Source organism: Tachyglossus aculeatus, chromosome 22 (assembly GCF_015852505.1).
Source record: "Tachyglossus aculeatus isolate mTacAcu1 chromosome 22, mTacAcu1.pri, whole genome shotgun sequence".
NCBI lineage: Eukaryota > Metazoa > Chordata > Mammalia > Monotremata > Tachyglossidae > Tachyglossus > Tachyglossus aculeatus.
The window spans coordinates 27,199,907-27,220,643 of NC_052087.1; the positions used below are offsets into that span (position 1 = coordinate 27,199,907).

The 20,737-nt window shown below is 44.0% G+C and overlaps 1 long non-coding RNA gene across 1 annotated transcript; it reads left to right on the forward strand.

Moving 5' to 3' along the window:
* Window positions 1–1,814: 1,814 nt before the first annotated feature.
* LOC119943278 lies at window positions 1,815–20,033 on the forward strand. Its single transcript, XR_005455658.1, has 3 exons — window positions 1,815–1,902; window positions 2,842–2,991; window positions 19,948–20,033. It is a non-coding gene; the product is annotated as an uncharacterized LOC119943278 (long non-coding RNA).
* Window positions 20,034–20,737: the final 704 nt, after the last annotated feature.

Sequence of the window (20,737 nt, forward strand, 5' to 3'; positions counted from 1 at the left end):
AAGGAACGAGGTTCAGCTGGATGGAGTGGATATCATAATGATAATGATAAGTTCTTACTGAAGTGCCAAGCACTGTTCTGAGCATTACCGTAGATGCAAGATAATCAGGCTAGATACAGTCTCTGTTGCACATGAGGCTCAAGATTTAAGGGGGAGGGAGATAAGGTATTTGACCTCCATTTTACAGATGAAGAAACTGAGACCCCCCCAAGAAGTTAAGTAATTTACCCCAAATCACACAGCAGACAAGTGGCAGAGCCAGGATTAGATTAGGATTAGAACCTACGTCCTCTGACTCAGGTCTGTGGTCTTTCCACTAGGCCACACTGCCAAAGAAAAAGCTTAGGAACAAAGATGGGAAAAAGAGTTGACCTGCTTTCTTAAATACAGTGCCTTTCTTCTTTTTTGTTTCTATTTATTAATTTTCATTTTTCTTTCTGTTTGTGTATGTTTGTATGTGTGTGTGTTCTTATTATTTCCTTATGTGTTCTTCACCAGTCCCCTTTCCCTCTATTTTTCTTTTTCTCTGGCCTTCGAATGGTCCACAAACTGTGTATTTTTTCCCAGTGCTTGTTGTAGTGTTTTAAACACTGTAAGAGCTTAATAGGCATTATTACTATTACAGCAGGCCAAATCATCTCTGATCAAATCTTTGGGTCTGGGCCAGGGACACTCTTTTCATCTTCCCTACTCCAAAGCGAAATCAGAGGGTTGTGAAACAGAACAATGGGATTCTAAAATGAGCAACAACAACAATACTTCCTAGACATGAGCAGCTGCTTTCTCAATATTTCAGAGCCCATATTGGAGAGAGGCCCTCTTCTGATGCTTTCTGGGCTTGGTGGAATGCTCGCCTGTAGCCTCTGTCCGCATGACTCTCTCTAGGGCTAGAACTTGCATAGAGTGACTTGACTTCCCACCCTTGTCACAACATGGCACATACTAAAGATATTCAGGAAGCAACAGTTCTTCGGAAAATAGAAATCACACTTCACGTGAAGATAGCGAAGGGGCCTTTAACTTTCAGTGGTGTGCTCTAGAGAGACTCTGCTTTCACAGATGGTGAGAATTTGGCATGTTTCAAAGCAAGTCTGCTCACACGTTGAAGCGTTTGCACTCGTCTTGATTCCCACATCTTGACACAACTAACAGGTGCCTACAGGATCCATCCTTCTTAATACCTCCCACACTGGCTCCTTCTGCCTCTTCACCTCCTGAAGTTTCCAGACCCAGCTTGTTACCTCACAACTAGTTGCCTGGGAGACAAGTTGGCCATTGATGTCACCAGGTGTTCAGTTCAGTGGAAGGAAAAGCAACCAAGTCTCAGGTAGAAACCAGGGGTGTTTAAGGACTTTTTCCTTTTTGCATCTTTCCCCAATCTTTAATTCTCAAGTCAGTAGTCAGACCTAAACCATGCTGCTTCTCTAATAAATGCTGTTCCTATTTTCCTCATACTTGTTGAAAGTGTCAGATGTAAAACAAAAATGTTTCCAAAGAGTTTTGCAAAGGGGGGAATACATTTCTGTCACATGGACTGATGATATTTGATTTGGTAGAAAAAAAAAGAAGACTCAAACAATCTCTTCCTCCCACTTCATCCCGTAGGAAAGGTGCAACACCGTTGGCGTTCCCGTGGCAACAGTGATGTCAAAGCAATGATTGGTGACCTCACTCCCTGGAGCCATCAGCAGACCAGACTAAATATTTCCTCTGCAGCCCAAGGCTTGTCACTGGCCTTAAAACCCAGGGGACCAGAGCAAATTGCCATCAAAGGAAATTGCCTTATCTAAAAATAGATTTTTTTTGCCTATTTGTTCTCTGATGGTAATCTGAAGGAAATATCATAGTATACTTCACTGATGTGGAGGCAGAAGAGCCAAGGGCAGCACATTGGAAAGGAAGGTATAGATGAAGTGAAGGGATCATCCTTGGTGCATTTTAAAGCATTCATTGTGGTCATTTTAGAATAGCAAGAGGAGCTAAAGAAGACAGGACAGGGGAATAAACCTTCTCCCATCCTCCTCTGGCCTCAGTCACTGGCTGTAACATATCACTCTCTCCTCTCTAGGCCTCACTGTCCCCATTTTGCAGCTAGGACCATTGACACAGAGCTCCCATGCATATATTGTTCAGCTCTGGGAGATGCCAGGTGCTAGATAGGGTTGAGCAGCAACCTGATTTTCCATGCTTGAGATGGTGCCTTCTACAGGGTTCCTCTCATCTTCAGAGGAAGCCAGAACTAAAAGCCCCATGGGCTTGCCCATCCCGCTGATTCCCATAATGATGTGGAAAACTGCATGAAAAATGGGCCTTTGAGGAGAGCGATTTTTCGGTGTGGCCAAAGAGAAAGCCAAGGTCCAGTCTTGGGGACGGATCCAGACCTGGAAGCTTTTCTCTAACCCACTACCTTTCCTTTCCCTTCTAGGAGGCATAACCAGGAATATCCACTATGTTTATGAGCACCCACATGATCTCCTCCTTTTGACACTCCAGGCCCTAAGGTGTCCACCAAAAAAGGTTTGAGGTCCACTACTGGTAGAGAATGGGTTTTCCATGGCCCAGTGGAAAGAGCATGGTCCTGGGAGTCGGAAGGACCTGGGTTCCAATCATAGCTCTGCCACTTCTTTGCTGTGTGACCTGGGCAAGTCACTTAACTTCTCTGGGCCTCAATCACCTCATCTGTAGAATGAGGATTAAGACTGTGAGCCCCTTGTGGGACATGAGCTGTGTCCAACCTGATTACCTACCCCAGCACTTAGAACAGTGCCTGGCACATATTAAGAGCTTAACGAGTACCATGAAAACGGGTGATGACTGACTGCTCTCCATCTCACCTTCCAGAGATGGGAACAGGAACAAATGGACCACACTTGTGGAAGGAGCAATTAGATATTGAGAACTGACTGACAGAGGCTGGCTGAAACCTGCAATGGACAATTGAAAAAGGCTGAGCATTCATTCTCCTCAGGAGATCCCAGTGAGAAGATTCAGGTGAGATCTCATCCTTGGAGTCAAGCTCTTCTGGGTGAGAGAGGGAGGGAGGGGAAGGAGTGAAAAGAGAAGCATTGTGGCTTAGTGGAAAGTGTACGGGCCTGAGATTCAGAAGGACCAGGTTTCTAACTCCTGCTCTGGCACTTGTCTGCTGCATGACCTTGGGCAAGTCACTTATCTTCTCTGAACCTCATCTGTAAAATGGGGATTAAGACTGTGAGCCCCATGTGGGGCATAAACTGGGTTTAATCTGATCAGCTTGAATTTACCCAGCACTTAGTACGGCGTCTGGCACATTCATTCATTCTTTCAATCATATTTATTGAGCACTTACTGTGTGCAGAGCACTGTACTAAGTGCTTGGGAAGTACAAGTTGGCAACATATAGAGACAGTCCCTACACAACAGCGGGCTCACAGTTTAGAAGGGGGGGGAGCACATGTTAAAGCACATAACAAGTACCATTTTTAAAAAAACGAGAGGGAGAGGAATGATGGGGAGAAGGAGGGAAGGAGGTAAAGGCAAAAGGGAGGGATGGAAACCAAAGTGCAGCGACCCATCATTTCCAATCCAGTGGCCAGCAGCCCTGAGAGCCAGAGGTCTGAGAGTGCAATCGTGATGACGCCTTTGAGCTACACCCAGCTTCTTCACAGCCGAGCGGCTCCGCTTTTTGAAGTCCATCAGAAATGCCAACATCTTGAGGAAACACAAAGCAAGAGCAATGTGAGAGCCCCAAGCCACCAGCCTCCCAGTGGGAGCTACGTTAAAATTTCCTTGATGGGGAATGAGCGTGTGGCTTTGTCTGGCTATTAAAAAATGAAACTGGAGCTCTTAGGGCTGCTTCTGCAGTCCTGGCCTTTCATCTTCAAAGGGGAAAAGCTACCCGGCCAAAAGACCTAGACAATGGTGGCTTGCTTAGAGGTGGGCCTCCTGTGGCCACCGTCTGCAGTCTGGGGCAGACGAAGAATGGCACATAGTTAATCCGGTCGGCTCCCAGCCTTCCCTCCTTGCAGCCTGGCACCAGACTCTGGACACGGGCTCACTCTGGCCCACTACATTCCACTGCCTGACAGTTAGAAAGAGCACATAAGCCGTGGAGAAGAGCTAAAGGCCACTGGGGGAAATGTGACATGGCTCAACAGAAGAAAGGGAGAGGAGGGGAGGAGGCAGAATCTTGTTATTTCTCTCCAGGGAGTGAAATGGCCCCTGAAATGGGCTTGGCAGGGTGAGTCAGGATTCCCAATTGCAGCATTTACTGAGGGCTGAATGTGTGCAGAACACTGTACTAAGAGCTTGGGAGAGTAACAATACAACAATAAAGAGACACATTCCCTGCCCACAGAGGGCTGTTCCTCTCTGGACCCAGTGAGATTAAAGTTCTCTGAGGGCAGGATTCATGTCTACCAACTCTAATTGTGGTACTTGTTAAGCTTTTACTATGTTCTAAGTACTGTACTAAGTGCTGGGATACATACAAGATAATCAGGTCTCACATGGGGCTCATAGTCTAAGTAGGAGGGAGAACTGGTATTGAATCCCCATTATGCATGTGATGGAACTGAGGCACAGAGACCTTAAGTGACATGCCCGAGGTTATACTGCAGGTAAGTGGTGGAGCCAAGATTAAAACACAGGTCCTCTGACTCCGAGGCCTGTGCTCTTTCTACTAGGCTACACTACTTATAATAATAATAACAATTGCAATGTTTGTTCAGTGCTTACTATGTACAAGGCATTGTTCTAAGTGCTGGGGTAGATACAAGGTAATCAGGTTCGACACAGTCCGTGTCCCACATGGGGCTCGCAATCTTAAACCCCATTTTACAGATGAGGTAACTAAGGCCCAGAGAAGTGAAGTTACTTGCCCAAGGTCACACAGACTTGTGGCAGAGCTGGGATTAGAACCCACATCCTCTGACTCCCAGGCTCATGCTCTTTTCACTAGGCCATGCTGCTTCCCTATTGTATTGTACTTTCCCAAGCACTTAGTACACTGCTCTGCACATGGTAAGTGCTCACTGGATACTATGGATTGATTTATTGATCTGTTGATTCAGAGCTCACTTCTGGACCCAGCTGGGCCAGGCCAGCTCCACCCTTCTTGGAACTGTATGGTCATTCCCACTTCTCCCAGCTCAGTCTCATGGTTTATGGGATAGAGAGATATCCCTGAGAGTCCCGGAGAAATCGATACAGCTGAATGGAAAGATCACAGGCCTGGAAGTCCAGAGACCTAGATTTTAATCCATTTATTTTGTTTGTTTATTAAGCAGTATTTGTTAAGCTCTTACTGTGTGCCAGGCACTGTACTAAGGGCTGGGCTACATATAACATCATCAGGTTGGACATAGTCCATGTCTTACATGGAGCTCACAGTCAGAATCCCCATTTTACAGATGAGGTAAATGAGGCCCAGAGAAGTTAAGTGACTTACCCAAGGTCACACAGCAGGCAAATTGCAGATCTGGAATTAGAACCCAGGCCCTTCTGACTCCCTAGCCCATGCTCTATTCAATAGGCCATGTTACTTCTCTCTTCTACCATTTGCGGGCTGTGAGACCTTGGGCAAGTCACTTAACTTCTCTGGGCCTCAGTTACCTCATCTATAAAATGGGGATTAAATACCTGTTCTCTCACCCTCTTAGACTGTAAGCCCCCTTTGGAACAGGGACTCTGTCTGCTCTAACTTCTTCCTATCTACTCCAATGTTTAGTACAGGGCTTGGCTTGTAGCAAGCATTCAGCAAGTACATTTATTATTATTACTGCCCAAATTTTGTCTAAGCTGATAGCAGCTGCTCTGAGTATAGCAACATTCACTCTGGGACTGAGAAGAAATGATGTTAGAAGAAGAAGGTAGGAATCTTTCTTGACAGATTGCCACCCTCCATTTCCCCAGGTAATCAGAGGAAATTACATTAGTAACTTCCTTCATTACTCAGCAGTAGTTGCGGAGTACCTTCTCCTACCTAGTAGGAGTAGCACTTATTTTAATAAAAATAATATTTGTAATATTTATTAAGCACTAGCTCCGTACTAAACTGTAGACAAAGATGATTCAGTAGGACGTAACCCCTTGTCCCACTTGGGGCTCCCAGTCTAAATGGGAGGGAGGACAGGTATTTAATCTACAATTTGCAGATGAGGAAACAGATGCACAGAGACGTTAAGTGAGTTGCCCAAGGTCATGCAGTAGGTGAGTGGTGGAGCCGGGGTTAGAACCCAGATCTCCGACTCCTAGGCCCGTGCTCTTTCCACTAGGCCACTTTCCACTATGAGAAGCAGCGTGGCTCAGTGGAAAGAGCATGGGCTTTGGAGTCAGAGGTCGTGGGTTCGAATCCCCGCTCTGCCACATGTCTGCTGTGTGAGCTTGGGCTAGTCACTTAACTTCTCTGAGCCTCAGTTACCTCATCTGTAAAATGGGGATTAAGACTGTGAGCCCCACGTGGGACAACCTGATCACCTTGTATCCCCCCCAGCGCTTAAAACAGTGCTTTACACGTAGTAAATGCTTAACAAATGCCAGCATTATTATTATTATCATTATTTGGCCACACTGTTTCTGCTTTGCATGAGCACCCCCTCAAACTGCTGAGCCTTGCTTATCAAGGGATCTAGTCACTTTACACCCCTGGCAGTATCCTTCCAGGCAGCCAATACTCCTCACCACTCCCCTCCCTTCTCTTCCTTCGTCCCCCCAGCGGGCCATCTGCTGTCCCCTTACACGCCTGGATGCCACCCACACTCCTACGCTCTTCTCACTGTGCCGCTGCTGCTGCCTACAGCCTTCCCCTGAATCCCCGCCAGCAACACTGTTTGGGGGGTGGTGGGGTGTAACATATTTTAAGGTGTTTTTAAAGACTGATTTCTTTTGGAGCAAGCCCGCTCTTTTGAGCGGGATTTGTATTTGTAATATGCACATTTGGAGGATGGATTCTGAGGCATTCTTACCTCTCTGTGATCATTAGCATCGATCAGAATAAGGACTCCATCTATCCACAGAACATGGTGTTTGTTCACCCCACTTTTCCAATATATCCTTCTCTCCTCCTCCTGTTTTGTATTTATAAAAAAATGTCTCCTCACAAGGCCTTACTGACCCAGAGATAGGAGCATTCTTCTTAATTTGCCCATTGGAGAAAAGAGGACTCCTGGGTTCATCTCTACCCAACTTCCTGAATCATCTCAAAAAAGTTCCCTCCCCATTTTCATGTCTGTCTCCCCCACTAAGCTCCTTGATGGCTGGCATCTTGTCAACTAACTGTATTGAATTCTACTTCCCCAAGCAGCATGGCATAGTGGATAGAGCACAGGCGTGGGAGTCAGAAGGTCAGGAGTTATAATTCCGGCTCTGCCACTTGTCTGCGGTGTGACCTTGGGCAAGTCATTTTTACTTCTCTGTGCCTCAGTGACCTCATCTGTAAAATGGGGATTATAACTATGAGTCCCATGTGGGACAAGGACTATGTCCAACCCGATTTCCTTGTATCCACCCCAGCACTTAGTACTGTCTAAATTTATTATATTATTAATATTAATATTATTCTGCCCACAGTAAGGGCCAATAAATATCATTGATTATTGACTCCTAGCCAGAGCTGCCTCTGTCCATGGGGAAAGTGGCAGAGCAAGCTACCCAGCCTGGTGGTCACTTTGACCTTGCCAGTTCACTGAACAAAGCATGGAGAGGTGAAACATTAGGAAATCAGGGGAATGAAAGCTTACACACTGAATCTGCTCTGGAACAAAGCTGTTCACTGTGCCTCCTCCCCCAAATTCATTGTTTCTTTCCACTCACCTTCTATTCTTCCTCTCCACATGGCTATCCTTCAAATACCCCCCCTCCCACTCTCCTCCCCTCTTCTTCTCATCACCCTCCAAATCCCTCCTCCCCATCTCATGGCACATTCCCATTCACTTTTCCTCATCTCCCATTCCCACCTGTGTTGCTCTGACTTACTCCCTTTGCTCTCTGCCACCTCCCAGTCCCACAGTACTGATGTTTATATCTGTAATTTTATTTATTTGTATTGATGTGTGTCTCCCCTTTTTGAGTCTGTGAGCTCATTGTGGGCAGGGAATGTGACTGTTTATTGTTGTATTGTACTTTCCCAAGTGCTTAGTACAGTGCTCTGCACATAGTAAGCACTTAATAAATGTGAATGAATGAATGAATGAATGAATATCTGTCAAAGTAGCAAAATACTGCATCAGTATTTTATTGGAAATGGAAGATTCTGTCTCACCAACACATGCAAAAACGCACAATGCAGGGAGCAGTAAGGGAAGCTAATTCTTGTTTGTTTAATGGTATTTGTTAAACGCTTACTATGTGCCAAGCTCTATACCACAGTACAGAGACACTGGGATAAAAAGAGGTAATCAGGTTGGACACTGTCCATGTCCCACATGGGGCTCACAGTCGTAATCCCCATTGTACAAATGAGGTAACTGAAATACAGAGAAGTTATGTGACTTGCCCAAGGTCATATAGAGAAGCAGTGTTGCTCAGTGGAAAGAACACGGGCTTTGGAGTCAGAGGTCATGGGTTCAAATTCCGACTCCACCACTTGTCAGCAGTGTGACCTTGGGCAAGTCACTTAACTTCTCTGGGCCTCAGTTACCTCATCTGTAAACTGGGGATTAAGACTGGGAGCCCCCCGTGGGACAACCTGATCACCTTGTAACCTCCCCAGCGCTTAAAACAGTGCTTTGCACATAGTAAGTGCTTAATAAATGCCATTATCATTATTATTATTATTATTAAGAGGCAGAACTGGATTATACCTCAGGTCCTTCTAGGCTAAACAAAAGGTGACTTCAAGTGCTGTAGAACATTCAGGTTAGGGCTTATGCCCTGACCTCTAGCCACAACTCACAATGCACCGGAAAGGGACATAATGGAGGCTTGTCCATCATTTTTTCCATGAGACTCCATCACTGTGTTTTTCTTTCACATAGCATTAGTAGAAATAGTAGTTATACTAGCAGAAATAGTAGTAGTAGTAATAATGATAATAAGGATGGTATTTGTTAAGCGCTTACTATGTGCAGAGCACTGTTCTAAGTGCTGGGGAGGTTACAAGGTGATCAGGTTGTCCCATGTGGGGTTCATAGTTTTAATCCCCATTTTACAGATGAGGTAACAGGCATGGAGAAGTTAAGTGACTTGCCCAAAGTCACACAGCTGACAGTTGGCGGAGCCAGGATTTGAACCCATGACCTCTGACTCCAAAGCCCCTGCTCTTTACACTGAGCCACGCTGCTTCTCTACTACTACTAGTAGTAGTTGTAGTAGTAATTGTAGTAATAGGGAGAACCAGCATGGCCTAGTAGAAAGAGCACAGGCCTGGGACTCAGAGGACCTAGGTTCTAATTCCAACTCCTAGGTTCTAATTCCATCTCTGCCACTTGTCTGCTGTGTGACCTTGGGTAAGACACTTAATTTATCTGTGCCTCAGTTTCCTCATCTATAAAATGGGAATTAAATCCTACTTAGACTGTGAGCCCCATGTGGACAGGGACTGCTTAGTATAGTGCTCTGCACACAGGAAGCACTCAATAAATACGTTTGAGTGAATGACTGTGTCCAGCCTAATTACCTTGTATCTGCCCCAGTGCTTGTACAGTGCTTGGCACACAATAAGCACTTAACAAATGCTACGATTATCATTATTTCAGTAGCAGTAATAGTAGTAGTAGTAATATTAGTAGTGTCAGCAGTAGTAATAGTAGTAATAGCAATAGTAGTGGTAATAGTAGTAGTAGTAGTAATAATAGTAGTAGTTGTAAAGGTATTTATTGAGTGCCCATTGCATTGCATTGCACTTCATTAAGCCCTTGGGAAAATCCAACAGAATCACGAGACCCAGTCCCTGTCCACAAGGAACTTGTATTCTAACATTGTGATGGACAGACATACAAAGGTTTACACAAGGTGTAATAAGAATAGATAATTGATTGTACAATTGAATATACGTTTACCCCCAAGTCCTGGGGAAGGGTATAAATAAACATGCAAATGCTCGAGGTAGCTGTTGGACTGAATCAGCTCAGGGTGCTGGGAATTGGTAGGAGAAGGCTTGTGGGAGGAGGTAGGAGTCCCAAGGACTCTTCTTAATGAACCCAGTTCTACCTACCAGTGAGAAGCCCTGAAACAAACATTCCCCCCATCTACTGGAAACAGTCACTCCATTAAAGGTATTTATTGTCCGCTTACTGTGTGCAAAGCACTGTACTGAGAGCTTGAGAGCGGACAATGCAACAGTGCTGATAGACATATTCCCTGCCCAAAATGAGCTAATGGTTTAGAAGAATAACTTCAAGTCTAGAGGGAACAGATGAGGATTTCGGGCTTCACTTCGTGCTTGGCACCTTCGATGATTCTATTCCTTATCACAGTTTGTGCTCACAAAGCCAGAAATCATAAATGAGTTTCATTGTCATTCTTTGAGGGAGGATTATGCCTTTCATACGCAAGCCGGGTTTGAGAGAAGCAGAGTTGGACAAACTCTGGAATAGCTTAAAACCAGGAAAACAGTAATAAATACATCTGTTTTCCCAGCTTTTACAGTTTGCCATGTTTTCTAATGGAAAACATGGACACTTCTAATAAACCAGATAATAAACAGCCTTTTTTTACCTAATAAGAGAACTGTGGGAATGTGACTAAAATACACTCTTAGACTTCAAAGATACCCTCACATCTTAAAAGCCAAAAGCAAAATAAATCTGGGATTTTAGGAGTCCTTGGCCCAAGATCACTCCACTTGGAGGAATGATTGAATGTGAGGATTCCACTTGGGGTCAGACCAACTCAACCTAGAAGGCTGGGAGAATTGGAGAGTGCTCTGTCCTCTCTCTCTGCACAGGCCACTTGGAAGATGCAGGAATCCCCTTAACTTCAGCTTTTTGAAGCCACGCATTCAAGGGGTGGCAGAGAGAAGGCAGCAGGGGAAGAACTAACATAGAGAAGCAACGTGGCCTAGTAGATGCAGCACAGGCCTAACCATCAGAAAGACCTGGGTTCAAACTCCAGTTCCACCACTTGTCTGCTGTGTAACCTTGGGCAAGTCACTTAACTTCGCTATGCCTCATGTACCTCATCTGTAAAATGTAGATTGAGACTACAGGCCCCATTTAGGACAGAGACTGTGTCCAACCTGATAACTTTGTTATCTACTCCAGTGCTTAGAGCAGTGCCTGTCACATAGTAAGTGCTTAACAAATACCATTAAAAAAGAAGTGAATCGAGACACCCGAACCATTGTCTTCCCCTTCCAAGAAAGTCTGGCAAAAATGCTACAAACTTTCCCTACCTCCGCTGGGATGTGACTAGGAAAGCCATACCCATAAATAACCCACAAAGGAAGAAAAATATCTCCCACCAGAGTTTGTTCTTGATGCTGCTGATGATCTGCAGTGAGATGTGAATGTATTTCAGATTACTCTGTAGGGTGCTGAACACCTGTAACCAGTACCACATCAGGCACATTTATAGCAATTTTCCTTTTGATGTAACGAGCTGGACAAGTAACAGAGATAGGGAACATAGATGTCCTTGGCAGTAAGTTCTTGATTTGCCCATAAAATCCAAGCTTGTTCTTTTCCAAGAACACTGCTTAGAAATTTCATGACTCTACAATTATTTGATTGTACGTAAACCATTTCCTGGTTCTATATCCCTGAAATTGGTCTTTAGAGTCTTTGGAAGAGTAATGTATCCAAAAACTTTGATCAACCGTCCCTAGGCAAGTTTGAATTCACAGTGTCCTAATCTTGTATCTGGTACCAAAAGAAAGGCATTTTGTGGTGGTGCATTTTGTGAAGTGAGGGAGAGTTTTAGGCAAAAAGGAGGGTGTGAACAAGAGGCCAGCATTGAGAGTGATGAGAACAAGGCACAGTGAGTAGGTGGGGTTGTGCGAAATGAAGTATGTGAGCTGGGATGTAGTAGGATTGGAGCTAAAATAAGCCGGGGTTAGAGAGCTGATCGAGAGCCTTAAATCTGTCTCCCCCGACTCAGCCCCATAGCACTCTTGTACATATCCATAGTTTATTTTAATGTCTGTCTACTACTCTAGACTGTAAGTTCCTTGTAGGCAGGGAAATGAGTCTACCAACTCTATTATATTGTACTTTCCCAAGTACGTAGTACAGTGCTCTGCATATAGTAAGTGCTCAATAAATACAATTGATTGATTGACTGAAGGAAGGGAATGTATTTACTAATTCTAGTGTACTCTTTCTCAAGTGCTTGTCTGCACATAGCAGGCTTAACAAGTGCTATTCACTGATTGTTTGAAATCTCAACACTAGTCTCAACTCTCTTACTAATTTTAGCCTTGACTTTAATCTTAAGAATGTTGGTCTACAATTGAAAGTATTGGGAGGTTGATTTCAATCTTTAATAAAGTTAGTGCCTGGATTTGGCCAACTGCTGAACTTATGTAGTTCAAAACCAAATTTCTGGTTATTCTCCAAGGCTCATTCCTCTAAGGCCTCGGCTGTTTTTTATTTTAATAGCATTTAGTAAGCACTTACTACATTCATTCATTCAATCATATTTATTGAGCACTTACTGTGTGCAGAGCACTGTACTAAGCGTTTGGGAAGTACAAGTTGGTAACATATAGAGATGGTCCCTACCCAATAGTGGGCTCACAGTCTAGAAGGGGGAGACAGACAACAAAACAACACATATTAACAAAATAAAATAAATAGAATAGTAAATATGTACAAGTAAAATAGAGTAATAAATCTCTACAGACATATATACAAGTGCTGTGGGGAGGGGAAGGAGGTAGGGCAGGGGAGATGGGGAGGGGGAGGAGGGGGAGAGGAAGGGGCTCAGTCTGGAAAGGCCTCCTGGAGGAGGTGAGCTCTCAGTAGGGCTTTGAAGGGAGGAAGAGAGCTAGCTTGGCAGATGTGCGGAGGGAGGGCATTCCAGGCCAGGGGGAGGATGTGGGCCGGGGGTCGACAGTGGGACAGGCGAGAACGAGGCACAGTGAGGAGGTTAGCGGCAGAGGAGCGGAGGGTGCGGGCTGGGCTGTAGAAGGAGAGAAGGGAGGTGAGGTAGGAGGGGGCGAGGTGATGGAGAGCCTTGAAGCCGAGAGTGAAGAGTTTTTGCCTGATGCGTAGGTTGATTGGTAGCCACTGGAGATTTTTGAGGAGGGGCGTAACATGCCCAGAGCGTTTCTGCACAAAGATGATCTGGGCAGCGGCGTGAAGTATGGATTGAAGTGGGGAGAGACAGGAGGATGGGAGATCAGAGAGGAGGCTGATGCAGTAATCCAGTCGGATAGGATGAGAGATTGAACCAGCAGGGTAGCGGTACTATATGTCAAGCAGTGTTGTAAGCACTGGGATAGATATAAGTTGATCAGGTTGGGCACAGTCTCTGTATCACATGGGGTTCACAGTCTAAGTAGAAGGAGGAACAGGTCTTGAATCCCCACTTTGTAGGTGAGGAAACTAAGGCACAGAGAAGTTAAATGGCTTGCCCGAGGTTGCACAGCAGACGAGGTGGAGCTGGATTTAGGACCCAGTTCTCTGACTCCTATGCCCATGGTTTATCTCCTAGACCTTTAAACTGTGAGCTCTTTTGGGCAGGGAATGTGTCTGTTTATTGTTATATCACACTCTTCCAAGCACTTAGTACAGTGCTTTGCACACAGTAGGTACGATTGAATAAACAAATAGGCCTTGTTGCTCCTTCTTTGTGCCTGATGTGACTGAAGTCTGTTCCACAGGTGCTAATCAAGAACTTCTCTCCTTTCTTGGTAGGGTGTGTGTCTTCTCTTTGACTCAGTGAGAGGAATATCAGTAGGAAAGGATTATAGGCTATTTAAAGAAGGTTCCTTAAGGAAACCAAGTGTTTATCAATGGCCATATTGTTTCTCCAATGACAGAGTCTTTAATAGTATGTGCTAAATCATCACCCTATAAAATGACTCTAAAAATGTGACATGAGTGTCTTCTGATCCACTCAGAATTCCTACTGCTACCTGATTTCTGGGATGAGTGCTACAACCTTGCCAGAACAATGTTTTCTTTAAACATGATACCAATCCATGGAATGGTCCTTTCATGTCTGAGGCTTCAGCAGTTGAGCATCCTATACTGTTTTCCATAGAAATATGATTTGGAAGCATCTGCAACAGTATGGAACATAATATTTGTAGGACTAAACTTTAAATATCAGACACAGAGATTCAGTGATAATGAGCAGAGTCAACTCGAATTGAAAATTTGCTAGCTTTATTACACCATTTTCTGACAATTGGTAATAGTCAATGGATGATTTCACTGATTAGAAATGTTCTATAAGAATCTCATTTATTACTTCTCCTCTTAGAAGCAACTTTAGAGAGCACTTTCAAGTCTTCTTTATTTGGAATTTTATTCTAACTGGATAGACAGTCTAGTCACAAAGGTGAGATAAACTCCAATAGGTTCTGAAGGCAAGATTACTTGTCTGGAGGTTTGTGCTCCAGGCCACTGACTCTCTTTGAACACAGTTCTATAGTTTCCTTGTATGCGAAGTGAGAATAATATCACCCACTCCTCGCTTTCTTATTTTGACTTTATTATGCTCAGGGAGGTCGCCAGTGTGAAAAGTGCTCTAGAAATCCAAAGTCCTTAATTGTAAGGGATTCAGGATACAGAAAGTAGAGTCATAATCTTTGTGCTCTTCTATTCATAGATAAATGAACATGAAAAGCATTTGGTGTATATGTGTGTGCATGTGTGAAATTTTTCCATTAAAATGAAAATCCTTCATTTCATAGTTGGAAATATTTAAGTACCACAATACTCAGTTAATTCCATAAGGGGAGCTTAAAATCCAGTAGATGTCTGTAAGAATGCTGAACTCAGTAATATTTCCTCCCTTAAGTAGTTCATCTATTTTAGTTATAGTACTGCCTTATTGTTATGCTATTGTCAGTTAAGGATGGCCTCGTACTTGCTGACATATTTTCTGTATTGGATCTTGCATGAAATGTTGATAGTTTCCTACACTTTTAAGCAGCAACTTGGCCATCTCTTCTCATTCCCTTGTAGCCTTGCCATGTTATTTTTTTGGAGCCTTTCTCTGCCTGTCCTAAAAATTCTTTCCTTGAGAAAGGATCATTTTAATAGAAGGAAAAGCACCTCTGTATCTTGAACAAGAAATGAGTTGCCATGTCATGCTCTGACCTACTCTTCCAGAAAACTTCTGGAAAGGTTTTCAATAAATCAATAAATACCATTGTTTGATGAACTGAATAGGCGAAAACTTTTCCAGTGATTATTTTTGTTAATAAGTTTTTTTTTGTATTGTTAAGGCTAATTTTTGTGAAATTATGTGAAGAATGCCACTCAGTAGTTTCCATTGGTGGGGCAGTCTTGGTCAGGTGTCATCTATGTCCACTGCCATTCTCTGACTTTGTGCTGAAGCACCTTTGTGATGTGAATCTTTTCCAGGACTAGGTCCTGGTTTGTATTCATTCTGAAATAATGATCCTATCCTCCTCTGACACACCACATCAACTCCTTAAAAAAAACAGTATTTGTCTTCCATCCAACACTTTCCAGAAGAAGAGGCCAAGATCCTAAGTAAGAAAGAGTTCTACCTATTTGTTTCCATATTGGGATATTTTAAAATATTCAGTTTTTAGCTAAGTCACAGTCCTGAGCACCTCCTGCCTGCTCTCCTTCACTTGTGGCCTCTCCCACCCATCCAGTCTGGACTTAACTGGTGGTCCAGCATCTTGTAGTCTCCATGTCCACAGGCTACCACTTCATGGCCCCTGAACTGTTTTCCTGCTGCTGCCTTTGGGTCCCTTCTCAAATCAAATCCCTGATTCTGCTCTGCTGACCCTTTCCTGGATGCCTGACTTCCTCCAGGATAGGGCCAGGGGTCATGACCCAATGAATGATGTCACCAAAGAGCCTGGCTCGGTATCGAGAACCATCCACACCATAAAGCTCTGTCTGGAAGCAGCTGAATAATATGGCAACGGAGGCCACTGCCCCGTATTGCCATTGGCAGAGCAAGAGCCACCACTCCCTTGACGAGTCCAGTGTGGCGTAGTGGAAAGAGCAGGAGCCTGGGAGTCAAGAGACCTGGGTTCCAATTCCACTCATTGTTAGGTGACCTTGGGTAAATCACTTCTCTGGCCCTAAATTTTTTCATCTGTAAAATGCTCATTACCTGTTCTCCTTCCCCTTTAGATTGTGTGGGAAAGGGATTGTGTCCGACCTGATTATCTTTTATCTACCTGAGCATCTAGTACAGGGTTTGGCACATAATAAGCGCTTAACAAATACCTCTATTATCATTTTTATGGGGAAGGTTCAACCAGCATTCTAGTTCCAGTAGATTGATGAGCAGCTCACCAATTTACCAGAATGAAACAACATTTGAATAAACACACCCCTTTGCCAAAATCTCAAACCAGAAAACGCTAATTCAAAACCAGTGGGCGATGAAAGTTGCCTTTAACAGCTCCTAATATGCAGCTTCCCTTAGAAGGGAATTATGAATGTGGGAACGTTTTAATTCTGACCCACTTCTAGCACAATTGTCTTAGTTCTAGGGACAATGATCCTGAGGCTAGGCACTGCATTAGTGTGTCTGGAACTATCATCTGACTAAGTGTGTCTGTCACAGAGTTGCTCCTTCTGAAGTCTGAAATAGCTCTAAAGTGAATTCCCAACTGGTGATCCGAAACAGATTCCTCCCAAGGAGTAAAACACATGTACGGCTGCTGTCCACACACACCCCTAGACCCCTGGAGTCTCTGTGTAGAGATTCACCCATCTGAAAATAAATCGGCTTCTGTATTCCCCTAGCTCCAAGATACAACGCTCCCTTGGGTGAATCATGGCACTATGTCACTGCTTTCTCTTGCATCTGAGGCTCCTAGGGACAGTCTTTGAAGGCTCAAATAGTTGCTTGCTTTCAGAGTCCAGCAGGAGCCTGTAGCTACACTGTTTTTGCTACTTATGAGTCATTTTAGAGCAAACATGATGAAACTGCTGGAATTAACAATAACTCCTCCGAATCCTGAAACATCACTACTGGTTTCCAAATTATTGCCACTTTTACCTGTACATAGCTTTTCCCTCTATTTCTACCAGGCAGAGAAGGAGCGTGGAATTTATTTATAATGTTTACATAAGGATATGTCTTTGCCTGCCTACCTGACTTCAGTTTTAACTCTAGCTGGGAGGAGGGGAAATAGAGAAGCATTGTTGCCCAGTGAACAGAGCATGGGCCTGAAAGTCAAAAGGACCTGGTTCTAATCACAGCTCCACCACTTGTCTGCTGTGTGACCTTGGGCAAGTCACGTCATTTCTCTGTGTTCCAATTACCCCATTTGTAAAATGGGGATTAAAAATGTGTGACGAACAGGTGGGCCAGAGACTGTGTCCAATTTGACAACCTTTTATCCACCCCCACACTTAGTATAGTGCCTGGTGCATAGTAAGTGCTTAATGAATACCGGTTTTAAAAAAATGCAGCCTGGATTTCCATTTCTTCTCAGGCCCAGAGAGAGGAGAGGGCAATGGCTCATGACCAAAAGATTTCAAATGATAGAAAGTTCTCAAAGGGTAAAACCATTGCTTATTTGGAAATCAACAAAATCCCAACTGCATGTTTCTGACAAACAAGGAAACTGCCTAATTTCTGACTGATCTACATGGAAGCAGCATGGCTCAGTGGAAAGAGCCCGGGCTTTGGAGTCAGAGGTCAGAGGTCAGGGGTTCAAAACCCGGCTCTGCTAATTGTCAGCTGTGTGACTTTGGGCAAGTCACTTAACTTCTCTGGGCCTCAGTTAGCTCATCTGTAAAATGGGGATTAAGACTGTGAGCCCCCCGTGGGTCAACCAGATCATTTTGTAACTTCCCCAGTGCTTAGAACAGTGCTTTGCATATAGTAAGTGCTTAATAAATGCCATAAAAAAGCAGCCTTACATACAAATTCTTTTGTCGTAATTTTTACAGTTCAGTGGTGGTAATTTTTACAGATCAGTGGAGCTCCATCCTTTTGGGGTACTAAAGTCTAGCTTTTGTCTCCTGGAAGATGCATTCATGAGTACTGATTGGCCAGGAAATCTCTGTGATGGGAGGAACTGATGAATGTTTCTGAATAATTCTGATTTCTTATCGTCAAAATGCCCTATTTATTGTTATGTGAACTTTTGTTTTCCCTTATCCCTTGTGAACAACCAGAAAGATTCAAGTTTTACTAAAACTGGAAGGAAAAACATTTTTAAAACTGAAGTCAAGCAATCATAAGATTGTAACCAAACAAATATTTTACACTGGACTCATTTATTTATTTTATTTGTACATATTTATTCTATTCATTTTATTTTGTTAATATGTTTTGTTTTGTTCTCTGTCTTCCCCTTCTAGACTGTGAGCCCACTGTTGAGTAGGGACCGTCTCTATATGTTGCCAACTTGTACTTCCCAAGCACTTAGTACAGTGCTCTGCACACAGTAAGTGCTCAATAAATACAATTGAATGAATGAATGAACAATAACAATGATAATAATACTTGCTAAGTGCTTGCTATGTGCCAAGCACTGCTCTAAGCTTTGAAATAGATATAAGTTAATCAGGTTGGACACAGTCCCTGTCCTCCATGGGACTCACACTGTCAATCCCCATTTTACAGAGGAGGTAACTGAGGCCCAGAGAAGTTAAGTGATTTGCACACAGTGGACATGTGGCAGAGCTGAGATCAGAACCCAGGTCCTTCTGACTTCCAGACTCATGCCGTATCTACTAAGCCATGCTGCTCCTCTTTCATAAGTCATATAATGGGTCTTTTGTTTTCTCAGAGTTTCCCAAGACTGAGGGGTCCCCAGGGGAGCAGATTGCTGGTGGGGGGCTGGGGGTGGGGGTGAGTGAGGGGAGCAGGTAGAAAGCCTGAGAGGTTGTCGGGTAGGGTGATTCCCGTAGATTATACAATCGTTGTGGTCAGGGAACACTTCTGCCAACTCTGTCGTAATGTATTCTCCTAAGAGCTTAGTACAGTGCTCTGCATACAAAAAGTGCTCAATAAATATGATGATGATGGTGATAATGATGATGAAGTGCCTCCAAGGCTTCACTAGCGAAGTACCAAGTTGCTCTTCCCCAGGGGAGTACCCTGTTCAGACTGTAGGTTGTTTTGTCTCATACAGAAGCTAGTCCAAAATGATGATTTCTTCTGGGAAAATTACCTCAGAAAATACACTAGTCCTAGGAAAAGGATTGGCCTCTAGGAAGTTTGTTCAGCTTTAGGCACGGAAACATCAAACTAACAAGATTGTTTAAAGGAAGGAGCCATATAGGATGTAGCTGAATTCACCAATAATTCACATCTAAGCCTCTGAAATCCCTTTCTTTGTCCTTCTGTCTACGCCAACCAGTGTGCCTTTCCAAATGAATGGAAAACAGCGATCTGAGCTGATAGTGTACGTAACCAATTGTGCACCTCCAACCCAGCTATTCCAGAATCTGGCTCCTTTTTAAGGACAGAAAAGAGTCCAGCACCTTGGGGAATAGACAATTTAAGTCAGAATGCTATTTTTACTGAATGTAAATGCACTTCCAAGGCCCTTGTGCTAACCCAGTTATTTGCCTCATCCTCCGAGAGTTATATAAAGGCTGATAGGTGGTGCCCAGACTCTGAACCAACTGAGCACCAGAAAAACATTAGAAGCAGAATGATTGCTTACAGAGAAGTGGGGTCTGCTGGCTATCTTCCTGAAACCACAGGAGGAAGAAAAAACACTGTGCGGGGAGAGTGGACTCCCAGCAGGTCAGTCATGTTGCAGCCAAACCTCTCCAGGACCTGGTCTTCCAAACTGTTATTCCTAATGACCCCTACTGCACTTGCTGTGTTTGCAAATGCTGTGGCAATACTGAGAGCAGCAATACCTCCACCCCACCCTCTAACCTCATCTTATTCTCACAACAGTCCGGAATCAAGACAGAGGGTCAGTCAAGACACCCAGCGTAGACAAGATGGAGTCCACTGAGACCCCAGCAGGGTGCTGCTTCCAGTGGTGAGTTTCAGGGGCATCACGGCCCCCTCCCTGTCTTCACATCCACTGGTGAAACCACATGAGACCTTAACATGGATGACCTTGGGTCCTAACTCCCATTAGCTCATTGTGGGCTAGGAACATGTCTATAAGAGGCCTTCCTTGACTAAGACGTGCTTTCCTCTTCTCCCTCTCCCTTCTGCGTCACCCTGACTTGCTTCCTTTATTCATCCCCACCTCCCAGTCCCACAGCACTTATGTACATATTTCTAACTTATTTATGTTAATGTCTATCTCCCCCTCTAAACTGTAAGCTCATGTGGGCAGAGGATTTTGTCTGTTTACTGTCATATTTTACTCTCCCAAGTGCTTAGTATGGTGCACTGCACATAGTAAGTGCTCAGTAAATGTAACTGACTGGCTGACTGACTCTGTTGTATTGTACTCTCCCAAGTGCTTAGTATGGTGCTCGGCACACAGTGAGCACTCAATAAATACCATTGATGATGATGATCATGACGGGCTGCAGGGGACTGACTCCCTTTGGATTTGGGGGGTCTAAACAAGGATTTCTCAAACTAGCACTAAGGGGAAGAAGAATGGTACTGAGGCCTGCTAAGCCAGAGGTAAGAAAGGCAGATTGGAAGTTCATTCCTTCATTGATCCCATGCAATCAATAATGGCACAGCTGAGCCCAATCAGATTAAGTGTCTTCTATAAAGG